At 35.1% G+C, this 14,968-nt stretch overlaps 1 protein-coding gene across 1 annotated transcript in view; it reads left to right on the top strand.

Annotated features, from left to right (window-relative positions):
• The window catches only part of PRIM2 (DNA primase subunit 2), an 89,174-nt gene that overhangs the window by 61,722 nt on the left and 12,484 nt on the right, over window positions 1-14,968 (top strand). The window lies entirely within an intron of this gene.

Genomic DNA, 14,968 nt, shown 5'->3' with positions numbered 1-14,968 from the left:
ATAAATCTCCAAAACTGAAGTATTACTATGTTGAGAAAATTATCTTTGTGACAGAGCAGCTTTATTGCCCTTGTGACTTCTTATGGAAAATGAGACACAGCTCTTTAGCCCCTGTGTTCTAGGACTCTTTCTTCAGAGATGTGATGGCACTCAGGCTAGCAAAGCCTCTTATTCAACCTGACTCAGCCTTCCAGGTTAATTTACTGTAGTTTCATTGGGCATGTTGTTTTGTATCACAGTTGATTGCAAATGGCATGGAGCAGGTTGTTTTCTAGTTGTCTGAGGTATGCCTCTTCATCCCTTTTGCTAGTGAATGACAGGTGTTTTGCTGGAAGAAAGAAAAGGAAAGTTCACTCAAATTCAACCTTGCTCAGAGTCTGTTATTAGTAAAGAAGCAAACCCTTCACAATGAAGCTTTTGAACTTCAGTTGATCATTGATATATTCTGGTTCCTTCCACACGTGGTGATCCTGTATGAAGCTGAGGACTGATAATGTGACAGCCATATACTGCATCCATATGCAAAGAAATATGTCTCCTACTCTGTTAAGAAACAATGAAACTAAGCCAAATGATAGTTCCAGTGACTTTATTTTCCTGGCTCTTTCATTTCTTTTCCAAATGATCTTAGCAGGTTCTGGAAGTCTGGATTCAAGAGTGAGTCTTTATCTTGATTGCAAAAAGCTGGTGATGATTGTTTCTACCAAGGCAACCAGAAATTCCTTGATGGGGAGCTTGGACTAGGGACCTTCTGAGGTCATTTCCAGCCTGAATTACCGTGATTCTGCAGACAGGGCCCAATCCGGGTGGAAACCCATGTTTGTGAGAGCCAGCCACTAGAGGGAGACAAGATAGTATGGAATAAACAAATGTAATGTATAGATGCAAATTAGAACTGTTTATGCTCTAGTGCTTTGTAAGTCTATACACTTAGGTTATTTTAAAAGCCCTGTGTATTTAAACAAAAGTAGAAGTAGGCACTTGGCAGTCTTCAGGTCAGTGCTTTTAAGCATGGTACAACTATCCCCGGTACATTTTATAATGCACAGATGATGTAGTGGTTCTTTAAAGCAACCTCCACCTGCTCAAATCCTCAGGAATATTTTCTCAGTCAGTTGGTTATGTTTGGGTTTGGTATTTTACTTTCTCATTTCTTAGAGATTTGTGGGTTTTTTTTGCTCTTAGATTTAATTATTTTCTTACTTTCCCCCTTCATATTGGGTATTGGTGGCTACTATTTTAGGAGCTACTATTTTTGATTCATAAATCTGAAAAGGATCTTTATTCTGTCACATTTTTAATTATGATTCTCTAATTGAATGTTATCTGCTATTTTTTTTCTTGAATTATTTAAACTTTACAAATCTGCAGGCTAGAGAGACAGTTTGGACCAAACCTCAGTATTTAACATCTAAGAGATAAAGATAAAAGTGAAGTCCCTCTATATGGATTAAAATCTCATTTAAAAAAAAACCTGTACATCAGTAGTACTGTAATATGTAAATGTAAATAGGTGGCCAGGCTTGAATTCTCCTGAGATGTATTAACACTGAAACAGAACTTTAAGAAGATGTTGTTTTCTCTTCTAGGATATATAAAACAAAATTGTAATAAAAGTGCTGCATATATTGGCTGTAAGGTATTCTTTCCTGAATTCTGCAGTGGAGGACTATGTCATGGTAGCAAAGTGTTGATAAAGGAAAGAATATGGTTGTTGCTTTCATTGGTTATCAGGGTTCTAGATACTCACATTATTGATTAAATTGTATTTTTGTGTTAAACTTTACTTAAAATCACAAAGTTTTTTTTTTTCCTTCCACCAATGACTAAAAATTAGCTTCAGTAGAACTACTTACTATTTGTATTTGTCTTCAATAATTTGGAATTTATGGTTTCATACACTAGTTGTAGTGAAATAGAACAAGTGAATTTTAAAGATTTTGAGTGAATAATTTTTATTATGTTTTTGGCAAAATTACATTCTATTCATAATGTTATTATATGTTGAATGGCAGTACTTCCATAGTATAACTGTATGTTTCAGGCAGTATGTTTCAAAATGTGTTTTGTATTCTACGAAGTTAGCTCTCGAAATTTCTTTAATAACTAGCTAAAAGTGATTTAATTGTCAGAAGAAACGTGAAAATGCATTTTTCATTTCCATTTTTCATTTTTATTCCCAAACTTACTGTTTAATTTACATTAAACCTTTTCTTTCAATGCAAGTTCAAAATAAAATACAGTAATCTGCAGTTTTTAGGGGACTCAAGGCAGGCCTACATCCTAGGCCTGTGGGCCTGAAGTAAAAATTAATATTTAATTTGAATTTTAACCCTTAAAGCTAAAGAAAAGAGCCAGGTAAAGAAAATCCAAGTCTATGAAATCAAAGTATTTGTGCATAACTGCAAAGTGACTCAACCAAGATGTTGAGTTACAGGTTGAAATGGTTGTTAGGAGCTAAATAGCCTCTGTGACAGTGGTACACTCAATAATACCAAGTTAAAAAGTTATTCTTGTTAGTTTCCAGAAATCAGCTTAGTATCAGCGAGTCAAACATCAGGAGATCTGCTCCTTTTTTGTATAACTTCCTTAGTGGTCTTTTTGCATTCAGATTGAAGCCTGGAGGACAACAGGTGTGTTGTTCAAATGGGACATAACTGTTCCTGAAGGTGATACTCACCTGAAGACAGATGGCTGTTGAGATCGATTAACTGCCTTGATCCTGGCTGAAGAGAATAGTCTGGAGTCCCTTTAGTATTTTAATAAGCAATATGCAGAAGAGGCTTTTTGAGTCAATTTGTTTTATAGTAAAAATTTATACAACCAGGCATGAGAATTAAAGGCATGACCTCAAGCTACAAATACATGGATTACTGGTGTTGCATTTCAGTCAAGCTGAATTATTAGTATTCTTGTTGGTTGTATATGGAAAAAGATTCTGTTTTATTTTCCTTTGGCTATGGTAGTTTGCTAATAAGCAGTAAGCACTTATTTTAGTAAGACTAAATTAAGTGAAAATCCTGAGGATTTATGTTGGGGGCAGCTGTTATTCTTCACTATTTGGTTCCATACGAATAGCTGGAGCTGAGCCTGACAACTAAGATTTTCTTGAAAAACCTCTTGTCATCTGGCCATGGAGTTTGGAATCATAAAATCATAATATCCTTCTTTAGCTGAATGAAAATAAGCTTCAATTGCCATTAAAATTGGGTTAGTTTTGGCTTTATGGCTATCACAGGATGTGTGATAAGTCCACGCAAGATTCTTGCTGTCATGTATTGTTATTTAAAGTTGTGTTTTATAGGTGGGAATTTGTCCTTTGTTTCCTTCATGTCCTGTGTGTCCTGTGCACATTTGCTTATGCTTGTTAACATTCTGTTCCTTTCTCTTGTGGAGTGCTTCAGAATTTTGAAAGCTTGTTGGAGTGCTGTTGGTGGATTACTGGTCTGCATGGTTTGGTTTTGTCAATTTGTTTTGTGTGCCTATTGACTACAGCAGTAGGAAGGAGATTTACAATGGATTCTGGAAGAGAGAGGACTGAGAGAGCACACTCACAGGGGTTGCATTTGATTGTATTCCAAAAAGGAGGGTACTTAGGGACATGTGGTGGATTTGGCAGTGTTAAATTTATAGTTGGACTCAATCTTGAGGGTACTTTCTAAACATAAATGACACTATGTTTTTGTGATTATACTTGAATAACTTATTGCAGAGTGCTGTTAAATTCTACCAAATCATAGGAGGGAATTGGGACAAGATTCCTTATTTGCTGTATCAGAAGTAGAGATGATTAGCAATGCCTGTAAAGATATAACTGTGGCTAGAGGGGAGTCCCTATTAGCGTTGTCAGTGTTACTTGTGTTTAATCTTGTGTACACAGTGGTTCTGGGAAGACTGCAGAAAATTAGCTCATCTAATCAGGGCTAGAGATAGCTGGTTTTTTCCTGTTTAATTAAGCATCGTGAGATGAAATCAAAATTGTTTAAAGTTGTTTGCATCAGATAATGATTTTTATTAGGACTTAGATATAAATAATAGTATGGAATTGCTGTCATTAAAATAACATGCCATGTTGCATTTGTGGATGTTGCTGCCTGATGTGATTAACAGTACAAGTTTTACAGAACAGTTGATACCATTTCTGCTTTCCTGATGGATAAAAAATTCTGACTTTGCTGCAGAGATTTACCAGTAACATCAACATTGTTCACATTTCTCACACAAATATGTTTGTAGGTATTGCTGCTCTAACTTCTTTACTAAACAAAAAAATGTAGGCTTGTTGTGTGGCTGTTTGTTTCTCTTCTAGTTTGTTTTACTTTTGGTTCCAAATTAGACAAGTAAACAAAGCACATCATAATTCCAGTTTACACATAAGAAGTCAGATGATAAAAAATCAGATGTGAATATAAGATTATATGTTCCACTTAATTTAGGAAAGTAAGATGAAAGTAACTTTTTTTTTTGCATTTCTGCCCATACGCTATATAAGTAAACAACACTGAAAAGGTACTGTTAACTTACAACTTCATGTAAACATAAATACATAAATACACATGCACACCCTTTCCAAGGGTAGATACTGCACCAGTTCTTTTTAGCAGGGGAATAATCTGTAACTTCACTTGATACTGTTTTCTTACAGTTTGCATATAATTTGTTTTTTGACTGACAAACTCGAAGTTCTGAGCACTATAAGGAATAAAAACAAAGCAAACCCTTTTTTACCTTTTACTTGTAAGAACTTGTAAGCAGTATTGCCTGACCTTTTAAACCCAAGGTGCTTGCAGGTTTATCAGTGAAGTTAAGGATTCTAAGGAGGAAATGTCTTTGGGACATAATTATGTTTTAATTATGCCCTTAGCTAATGTAGACTCATAGGAAACCCAGCCACATTTCTGTGTATTTCCCTCTGAAACTTTCCTTTCTCAAGCCTTAAATTAAAAATCAGCACATCAGTGTCTCTTACAGTTATCTAAGCTTAAGAATATTGACAAAAATCTGTTTCACTTTTATTTAATAACTTTTTCATAAGAAAGTATTTTTGTTACAGAAACTTCTCATTAAAAAACACACTAGTTTTTGCATAATAGATTCAAAGTCTTAAAGCAGTATTTCTTAAATGAAATGGATCTGGAATAGACTTTATTTTTCATCATTTTTTTGTTTCATGGGTGTTATTCCAGTGGACCCCAGCTGAAGATGAAATACTAGAAAACATTAAAGAGTAATGTACATGAAGGCTATAGTGTGCACATAAATACTTGAGGAATCATAGATAAGTGGTAAAATGTGTTTTCTTTCAGTCCAAACAGTCCCTTTTTCAATTTTTCCAATTCTTCTAGTTGAAACTGGAATTCTGCAGTCTTTCTTGTAACACGGATGTCACGATGGTATTTGCCTGTGATGCACTTTAAAGTGTTATAATTTGTTCAGCATTTTTTAACCTGTTAAAAATGTATGATTTTCAGTTCTCATCTTCCAAATTACATTAAAAGGGAAAATTTTGGGCATGCCTGTGGCATGTTTTACTGATAGAGAAGAGCTCTAGGTATAATCTCTCTTCCAGGGCATTAACAGTGCTAGCATAGTTTTAGTGATGTTTAGCTGTGATAGCTACCATAAAAAGAAATAGGATCACTTTTTGAAGTTGTTACATATTAGACACAGAAATCTGTATTTCATAATATAATGTATGAGCTGGTTGGTGATATGGTTCTTGCAGTGAAGAGAGTGAAAGCAATAATTATCTTTCCTGTACAAAAACTAATTTAGATCAGAATCTTCTCTCTTATGACTTGTTTTATTCTCAGCAACACACATTACTGTAGATATTCCATGATGTAGTGTCTTGTTAGAACTGCATGTATAAAAATGAATGTTGAAGCCTTGTTGAAGACCTTTAATTTTCTAAGATTCCTTTTGTAGTCTTGAATTACTTGTCAGTCCTTGCACTTCATTATCAGTGTAGAAGGACTGTACTTGTCAGAAGAGGTTTCTGTTTTATTGGCCCTTGCAGCAGCAGCAGCAGTAAGGAAATCATTCCATGACATTTTAAGAAAAGTAATAGATGTATTTGCCTATGTGGCTGATAAATTTTTAAGTTTAGGGATATTGAAGTATCTGAGTGCCACTAAATATAGAACTTTTAGTAGACTCTTTTGAATACCCTCTTAACCATACAGCTCTCTCTAACCATCTGCTGAAGAATACCTGCTGCACATTGCTGCACACACCACTGGTAATGCATTTAAGCTCTTTGGCTATTTACCCCAAGTTCTGAGATAGGGGGTTAGCTGTTTTGGAGATGCAAATCCTTTCATCCATACCTTTTTATTACCTTCCAGGGCAAGCTGAATGACACAGCAGGTATCTTCCAGTTTTGTTCCTGTGCTTTTTAACAGAAAAGTTTTGATAGAAATTTTTAAAATCTTGATACTCTTAGTTGAAATAATACTTTAAACTAATTTTATCAAACATTCAGATACCCTGTAATTGTGTAAACTGTTTTCAAAAACAAACCCCAAAATTCTGAATACTTTTGTTTGAGAATGTCCGTGTAATTGCTGTAACATCGTATAGCCATCATATTAAGTCTATATTCAGCCAGTAGATCATAGCTATGTTTATATTCAGTCATCCAGAAAAGCAGCGTATTGTATCAAATGTGCACTCTGCTGAAATATCACAATAGGCAAGATGTAAATAAAAATGTACTTTTGCTTTCAGAATTGATTTGACATTCTGCTTCATGTCTTTGAAATCTGTTGAATCTCATGAATAAAAACGGAACAGCTCTTCATACATTATTTGTTCTATGCGCAGTTTATGTTTCAGAAATTTAATATACTGATTTAGGAATGGGAAATGATGATGATAGGGCTTAAGTATTTCAACTTTTTAGGTATTACTGCTTCTTGAAAGAAGAAAACTAATTTTGTATGAAATGTACAATATTATTTAGCTGTGAAACTGAATTCCATAGAATGTGGTATGTGTTAGGCTTTTACTTCTCCTTGCATCCTTTCTTAAGTCCACTTAGAAAGAAGAAAAACAAATGTCCTCAAATATGGTTTCTTTGTGTTTTTTTGGGGCTTTGGATGGTTTTGTTTGTTTGTTTTCTGTTTCCCTGTTGCTCTTTTGGTCACCTGCTGTACATGTAGGTGTGGAAGCATGTGGTCTTTATGGCAAGTTTTCCTGTTAAAATTCCAATTTATTTTGTTTTTTATTTCATGTACTTACTTAATGGAGTTGAATTTGGGGCATGAGAACTGGGGCAATGCTAGTGAATTCTAACAAACTTTTTTTTAAAAAAACAACAATTGGAATAGTTTATCTCCTTGTAATTTGTTACCACAGTTATTTCCCTGTTTTCAGAAGTTTACATCAGGCGCTGAAAATGAGATGTGTGTTACTTCTTCTGAAACAGTTCAGAGCCGTCTGGTAGTAGAGCTTCTTTATTCTTCTGTTCCCATTTTCCCTGCAGTCAAGTCATCTTTTAGTGAGAAAAAAAAAAAAAGATAGGAAAATAAAGCTTTCTTTTGTCAAGTGCAGAAAGGCTCTTGTCATAATTGCAGTCTAGAGTTGAAATATGTCTTGATTATAGTGCACTTTGCATATGATAGAATATAAAATGCTCTTTTTATATAAGCAGTTATCTTTATTGTGACAGCAAGGGCTGATACCTGCTTTCCTGCACTTCTGTTTGGTCATTAGATTAAAATGTGATTTTGTCTTTTATTGTACTGTTAATAAATAAAAAAATCTGGTTTTACAGCAGAGTTTTTAGAGAGAGAATGCCAGTGATTGTGAGCCAAACTACGTTATTAGGAGAGCTCCAATATCTAGTTTACTCTGTGTTCAAAAGGGTTAAACATCAGCTATCCATGTACAACATGTTTAGTGTTTCATTGCCTTGGTTTTGTCATTCTTTTATGACTGCCTCAAAAAAGTTAAGTGTATATGTTTCTAGAGTAGACATAAGGAATACTTATCACCTGAGGAATTTTATTCATTACACAGTCTCCTTATAATTTTAAGAATTATTGGATTTTTTTTTCCAATGAGCAATTTATCTAGAAAATAAATAATTTTTTTTAAATCTGCACTTACACTGAGGATTTACTGACATCTTGAAACATGTGATTGGGACTTAATGTCCTTTTGTTCTGTCACTGATCCTTGTCCAAGAGGTTTAACCATATCTCAGTAAATGGCAGGGGGTTTTGTCACAGTTGTATCAAATTTTGATAACTTTGTGACTTTGGTTGAAAGGATGTTTTTCAGTTTTTCGGTCACTGAATCTCTTTGAGTGATGCTGCCACATTTGAAAATCTGAGGCTTAGGGTAAAATTCAAATAAAATTAAAGAACATCATATGAGAGCATTCTTGTTTAGGGAATTGGTAGAGCTTGAACTAGCAGTAGGAAATTAGTTTTTGGACTTTGGGTCCCTGGCCAGTCTTCATCCATCTTCCCTGTGAATGTGTAATACACAGTGCTGTTGTATACATACAAGTATGGATTTCTCTCAGTTTTGATACAGACGTACTGAATTTCTTTTCTCCTTGATACACATTCTCTTTACACTTGGATTATACACTACCATTATGACTAATAGAAATCTAGCCTATATAGTCAATAGTGTCTAGAGAATGATTTATTCAATGAGCCTCGAGGGCAAATGGAATTGCTCCCCAGACTCCTCTGATTGCATTGACCACCATTGATGATAATGGTCATAATGATGATAATGCCTGGATGTATATGTCTGGAGTGGAATCTTATTTCTGCATTTGCAGTTAGTAACTGTTCTTCTTCTGTTGAGCTTTCTTAATTATCAAAATAAAAATAGGGAGAGGACTGCCCCCCCAAATCACAAGACACCCCCCCCACCCCAACAAGCAACAAGTGATACACAATAAATTTGCTCCCTGTGTGCTGACCAATGCCCCCCAGTCCCCAAGCAGTGACCAGCAGCACCCACAGAACTTAGAGCAGTTTATGTACCAAGCATGATTTCTATGGTATGGAATATCCCTTAGCCAGCTGTCCCATCAGTTCTTCCTCCCAGCTTCTGGTGCAGCTCCTCAGTGGCAGTGCATGGGAAACTGAGAAGTCCTTGACTCAGAGTCAGTGCTAATTATAAACAACCAAAACATCAATGTGTAAACAACATCGTTCTCATATGAAATCCAAAATACAGCATGGTACCATCTACTGGAGAGAAAATTAATTTTATCCCAACTGAAACCATCGGAATAATTTAGATACAAAAAGAAATATAGCAATGTTTTGAAGTAGCTAATAAAATCTTTTGCAGGTGACCAATCATGTGCCTAAGAAAAATGAAGGTGTTAGAGAGACGCTTTAAGATGTGTTGTGCTGATAATTTGATGCAATATTTTTAGGCAGAAGACAGACTCCTGTGGTTTGTATTTTACTTTTCCTGGTTCGAAGTCTTGGTGCATGTAAATGTGTGAAGAAATTGTGTACATAAATTGTGTATTTAGCTAAATTATACTAAGGCAAGCTTAGACTGCTGAAAATAAAAGCCTACTGTATCAGATTTTTGCTAGTTCATCAGCCACACACTTTATGCTCATATGGGTAGTATACAATGTGTTTGACTGATACAAAAAAAAATTCTGATTTTCTTACAGCACATGAAACCATTTCCAGAGCTAAGTGGTTCTTGCATCGTGTAGTTTGATAATCCTGGAAGTGGAGGGGAAAAGGTTTTTTTATACCGCTGTGAATTGGTCTGTGCTGAGTGATACACAATGTAGTAGTTGTCCAGCTCGGTTTTAGGTGATGTCTCTGATCTGTACCTTTGAGGTAGAAATTGGGCTACAGGATGGTAATTTAGGACAAATTTTTGTTCTTGGCAGATAGAGAAGCATTTATTTGTGCTCCTAAATGCAAATGTGCCTGCAAAAAAGATAATCTGAAGTCGAGGTTATTTTAAGAATGAGCTTAAAAGAGGAAAAGTTGCTTGGATAAAGATATGCCAACTAAGCAGTGTCAACAGTAATGATTTGAGTGACTGCCTAGTAAGTGGATGAAAAAGAGAACCAATTATTTCAGCAGATACACAACTGTGTGTGATAAATTTATGAATTTGAAGCTATATAGGCTCAACAATTTTAGACAGGAAATTGACCAACAACTGTTTAAAAAAAGGTGTTAAGCCATTACTTCTTTGAATTTTGCAGACTTGGAACTAATCAGGTGGTCAGCCAAGAAGCTAGACAAAGTTAGTGCACCATTTTGTTTAGTTGATAGACTTTAAATAAATAAATTTCCCAGTACTGTTAGGAATAGATGTATAAAATCTTACAGGAATATATAAAAGTAGTTTTAACTGGAATATGAAAGTTTTGTGGAAGTGCGAACCTGAGCATACAGGGTTTGCAAGACCTTTCAAGAAACTTTTTTCCATCCTACTACGCATCCTGAATATCAGATTTGATGAATTTTATGGGGAACCTAGTTCTGTTTACAGATACTAATATAAAAATATGGCAAGTGATATAAGGAAGGTAACTGTCAGTGATGACATGATGCCTATTGTTCAGTGACTGGAGTGGGTAAGCATTGTCATTTCTTGTAGCTCTCTTTTGGAAGTGTGCTCTGTTATATCAAACTGATAATCATGGGGCAAACATGAGCCATGATCTCCTGCTTTGTCTGTTGAAAACTTTCCTTCAAAGGAGAACATACACCTAGCAAATGGTCCTTTTGAGGTGCATCCTCATTCCATATCTAAAGATCTTGTATGTGTTTCTGTGATCAGAACTTGTTGAAAAAAGCTTTACCTGAAATTTCTATCTGGAATATGGTAATCCGATATTAGGCTATGCCAGTTGCAAATTTATAGCTTCTAGATGTCTGTATCTATATCTATCCCATTTTATTTATACTATAATTTATAACTTTTATATCTTCTGATGAAGGCTATCTAGTACAGTACATATGTCTTAACTAAAATTTATTAGACAAATTAATCTGCATTACCCTGATACTCATATGAATGTACCACATAAAAGGTAAGTTCCTTGCTGCAGGACACTTATCTGTACTAAGTAAACTTTCTCCCAAGCCTCCTTATTTCTGGCTTTGGACTATTGATTTTGTCCCCTTTATCAGTACTAAGAGTTTTGTTTCTTATAGGGAGAAGTTGTCTAAGAAAGCCTCAGTGTCACCAGGGTACCCAATATCACTGTTAGCACATTCACTATCATACAATGGACATGTCAGTTCATTACAACATGCACTGGTGCATAAAACCTCAAAACTACCCATTTGTCTGGTCTGAAGTGCTCTGCTGATGGCATCATGTGCATCCTACAGCCATGAAGGCCCTAAAAACCTTTGTCTTTAGTGATCAAGTTAAAGTTTGGAGAGTTGACTTGCATTTTTTTTTTTTTAAACAAAAATTCACACTGCTTCTAATGCCTAGACTTGAACATTCCAAGATCCAAGTGGCAACTTTTGGTAGGGCTGCCTTTTCCTTAGTTTCTTGGCCTCAGCGTCAGTCATTGCTTAAATGAGACATATTTCTTGATCTCTTTCTCCCTTGCCAAACCCATGGCCCATTCACCTCACACATAAATTATAAATGTGTTGCAGATTTTAGAAAGCTCAGAGAGCTAAACAGAGGCACAGTGAGATAGTCCTGATGTGAGCCATACAGTTAAAAAGTTGCAGAGGATCCTTGCTGTCATGTGTGACCAGCAGTAGGTCATCTCAAGAGTGTAATGATGTTGCTTCACTATTACTGTTTCATAGTAACTTAAGCAGTTTCTGTTGATATTCAGCACAACTGTGGTGGGATGTGTAGAACATACCCAGCTTTTCTATGAATCATTTTTTCTTTTTGTTTTTGTTTTGTTTCATCTCAATGGAAACTCACACAGAGTACAAGGGAAATGTACTTGCTCCTGCAGCATCATTACTATTGAGCAAGTTCATATCTCGGTTCAGTAAGACCCTCAAAGTTCTTAGAAAAATCACCAAAAATTTTTTGGTGATTTTTCAAAATCACTTAATTTGAGTCTGACGTTTTACAGGTTGTTGCCATAATGGTCTTTTAATAGATTGATGTTAATATAGATGGTAATTGTAGTTTTGTGCATTTTCAAGCTGTTTCTCTAAAATAGTTTAAAGCCAAGCAATTTATAAGCAATTAGAATGACCTTGCAAACAGCTACATACATATGTGATGTCTATAATTTATTTTGTTCAAGGAACTTTAATTGAACCACTTCAATTTGGAGCATTAGAATAAATAGGAAGGAACAGGTCTCTCTGCCTTCTTGTTTCTGCAGATTTCAAACACGTCTAAGTTTACTTCAGTGCTTCTTCTAGCAAAACAAGTTGCTTCTTGTGGGATTTTTTTTTTCTTCAACTTTAAGCACATCCTAGAGTAATGTTATTAGGAAAGAATGAAGCTGACCATGGAGTTCATTCCCCAGTGTACAAAGAAACCTGTTCTGCAGGTGTGTTTTCTGTAATGAAATGCCCTAGTTCATGTTTTCCTCCTGTTGAGGATGGCCACACAGCCTGTCAGATACTGACCCTATTGCTAGGTTGGATTGCTAAAATCCTGTTTCCTTGATCAATGATAAGAAAAGCTGAATCACAAGGATGAGAGAGCTCTCAGTGATGCATGTAAGTGTACATGTGCCAACTTGTGCCATATAGCTGTGTTATTCTCTGCCATCTGCCACTGCAAAAAAAAGAAAAAGAACCAAACAGGATTACAGGAAAGCAACAAGAAAACATCCAACCTGTCCCAAGGCCGTGTTGTGTTATTGTGTACCTGTTGTTTCTATTTGCTGCAAGAGCTGCTTCTCAGCATAAAGTAATGAGTTAGGTACTGAAAGTAATTTCTGTGGACATTAAGGCAAATGATGTGAAAAATACAGCTCAAGATTTTAGTACACAGAACTGTTAAAGAGGAGTGTTAATTTTCTAGGAAACTAAGCAGTACATCCTGAAGCATTCACAATTTGCTTTACCCTTGAAAAAAATTTAGTCTAACTTAATTGATTGCTGAAATATCCTTTGTTAAGAAGATGAAATGTGCTTTAATTCATCTTTTGAAAAGGAGGAAAGATTCCAGAACTTCTGGGTAAAAGAATAGGTGGCTTACAGGATCACAGATTCCATCTTCAGTTTAATAGGTTCATGCAGAGATTGGAAATTAAAATGCAGACATCTTTGTATTTGATCCTTGGTGGTTTTCAGGAGTAACCAGACCATTTGCAGCTCCAACAGGAGCAGCAGCAGGGCTTGGCCAGCAGCTGCTGGTGCCCTGTGAAGGGATGGGGAGCTGTTCCCTGGCCCTTCCGAGTGTGAGCACACCCCTAGAGAATTCTTTCTAACGATGAGTTGGTAAGCCCGACTCTATTGCTAGAAAAAGCAGTGTTCATTTGCTATTCAACCAACCAGTTCTTTTATCTCCTGAGCAAAAAAGTTGACTAGATAGGAAGGACTGTTCCCACCTGCTTCATCCTGCATTCGTCTACGCTGGAAAACAAAATGCCGTTTTCTTCCCTTTTCTTCCCTTTTCTTCCCTTTTCTTCCCTTTTCTTCCCTTTTCTTCCCTTTTCTTCCCTTTTCTTCCCTTTTCTTCCCTTTTCTTCCCGCTTTTTAAAAAGACCTGTAAAGTCACTTTGTCAAATGTACCTTATGTATTAATTAGTCAATGTTTGTTCTGAGCTTTGGATGTCTTCAAGCCTTATTAATGATGAGTGCTGAATTTTAGTCTTCTTGTATTGACTTGATTATGAGCAGCATATTGATGGAGAAGTTTCTTTTTTACTGCTAGAGTCAGGTGCAATTTAGGATTTTATTCTCAAAGTTTGTGTATATTTTTGTACACATTTATCATGTATATTTATCATATATATCATATTATGTTATAGAGTTTCAAGTAACTATATTTTCAAAATCATTGAAGTGTTTTATATGAAAAAAAATACGTTTATGTTTCTATTTTGTTTTTATTGTATTTAGGCCAGTCAAGAGATTTCATAAGTATATGAATATTCTGATGTACTATTTGGACATACACAGGCCAAACATCAGTAGAAATGAGAATATCCTTGCAGTAGTAGTGTTAGCAGTGATATGTTAGAATGATTTTTCTCAGTATATTACATTCTATTAGTAAAGTACCAGAGTAAAAAATTAATTTAAAATGGTTTTTGAGAAGAAAACTTACATTCTTCTGGAAACTGTGTATATTTAGATGTAGAATTTGAGATTAATGCTGTAATTTTGAATTGAGCAAGAGCAGTTGTTCCTCTTATGTATTTTCATAGTTCTTTTTTGAGCCAAAGAGAGAGAGAAGAGGTATAATTCTAAATATGATGCTTCATTATTTTATCATATTTGTGGTTTTTTAGAACTTGAAGTATGTTATTTGAACAAATGTTCTTTTATGTCTTATAGTATCTAATGCAATTTAATGGAATCTGTATATTAAGTAATCTGATTTCTCTACAGATTTTATGTCACCTATTACCACATAAAACATGACATGAACTCATCTAATTGAATGGTTTCCACAGGTCTTACCTAAAATGATATATTGACAGCTTTTTGCTCGGCTGTAAAGACAAATGTTTGATTACATCTATATACTTTGGAAGATTTAATTTTATTGGAGGAGTTGGCAGTCTGTTGGTAGACAAAAGAGAAAATATTTTCTATTCAAGCAAAGTATACTTCATTTTAGAATCTGAAGAATTAAACTTCAGTGCTGAAGAAACGAATAGGTGTAGCATTATACTTTGGGAGGACAAGAACATGAACCAGAGTAAAGAAATCTGTATGTCCGGGTTTTTTTAAACTGATCAGGCAATCAATTTATGGACACTTGTGAAAGATTTTAAATTACCACATTTCTCCATTTACTGATATTGTGGGGTCCAAAATTTTGATCTTTATGTCATCTTCAA

The sequence above is a fragment of the Parus major genome, chromosome 3 (genome assembly GCF_001522545.3).
Source record: "Parus major isolate Abel chromosome 3, Parus_major1.1, whole genome shotgun sequence".
In the NCBI taxonomy this organism is placed as follows: Eukaryota; Metazoa; Chordata; class Aves; order Passeriformes; family Paridae; genus Parus; species Parus major.
The sequence above is the reverse complement of the archived record's forward strand: the minus strand, read 5'-3'. Positions and strand labels throughout refer to the sequence as shown.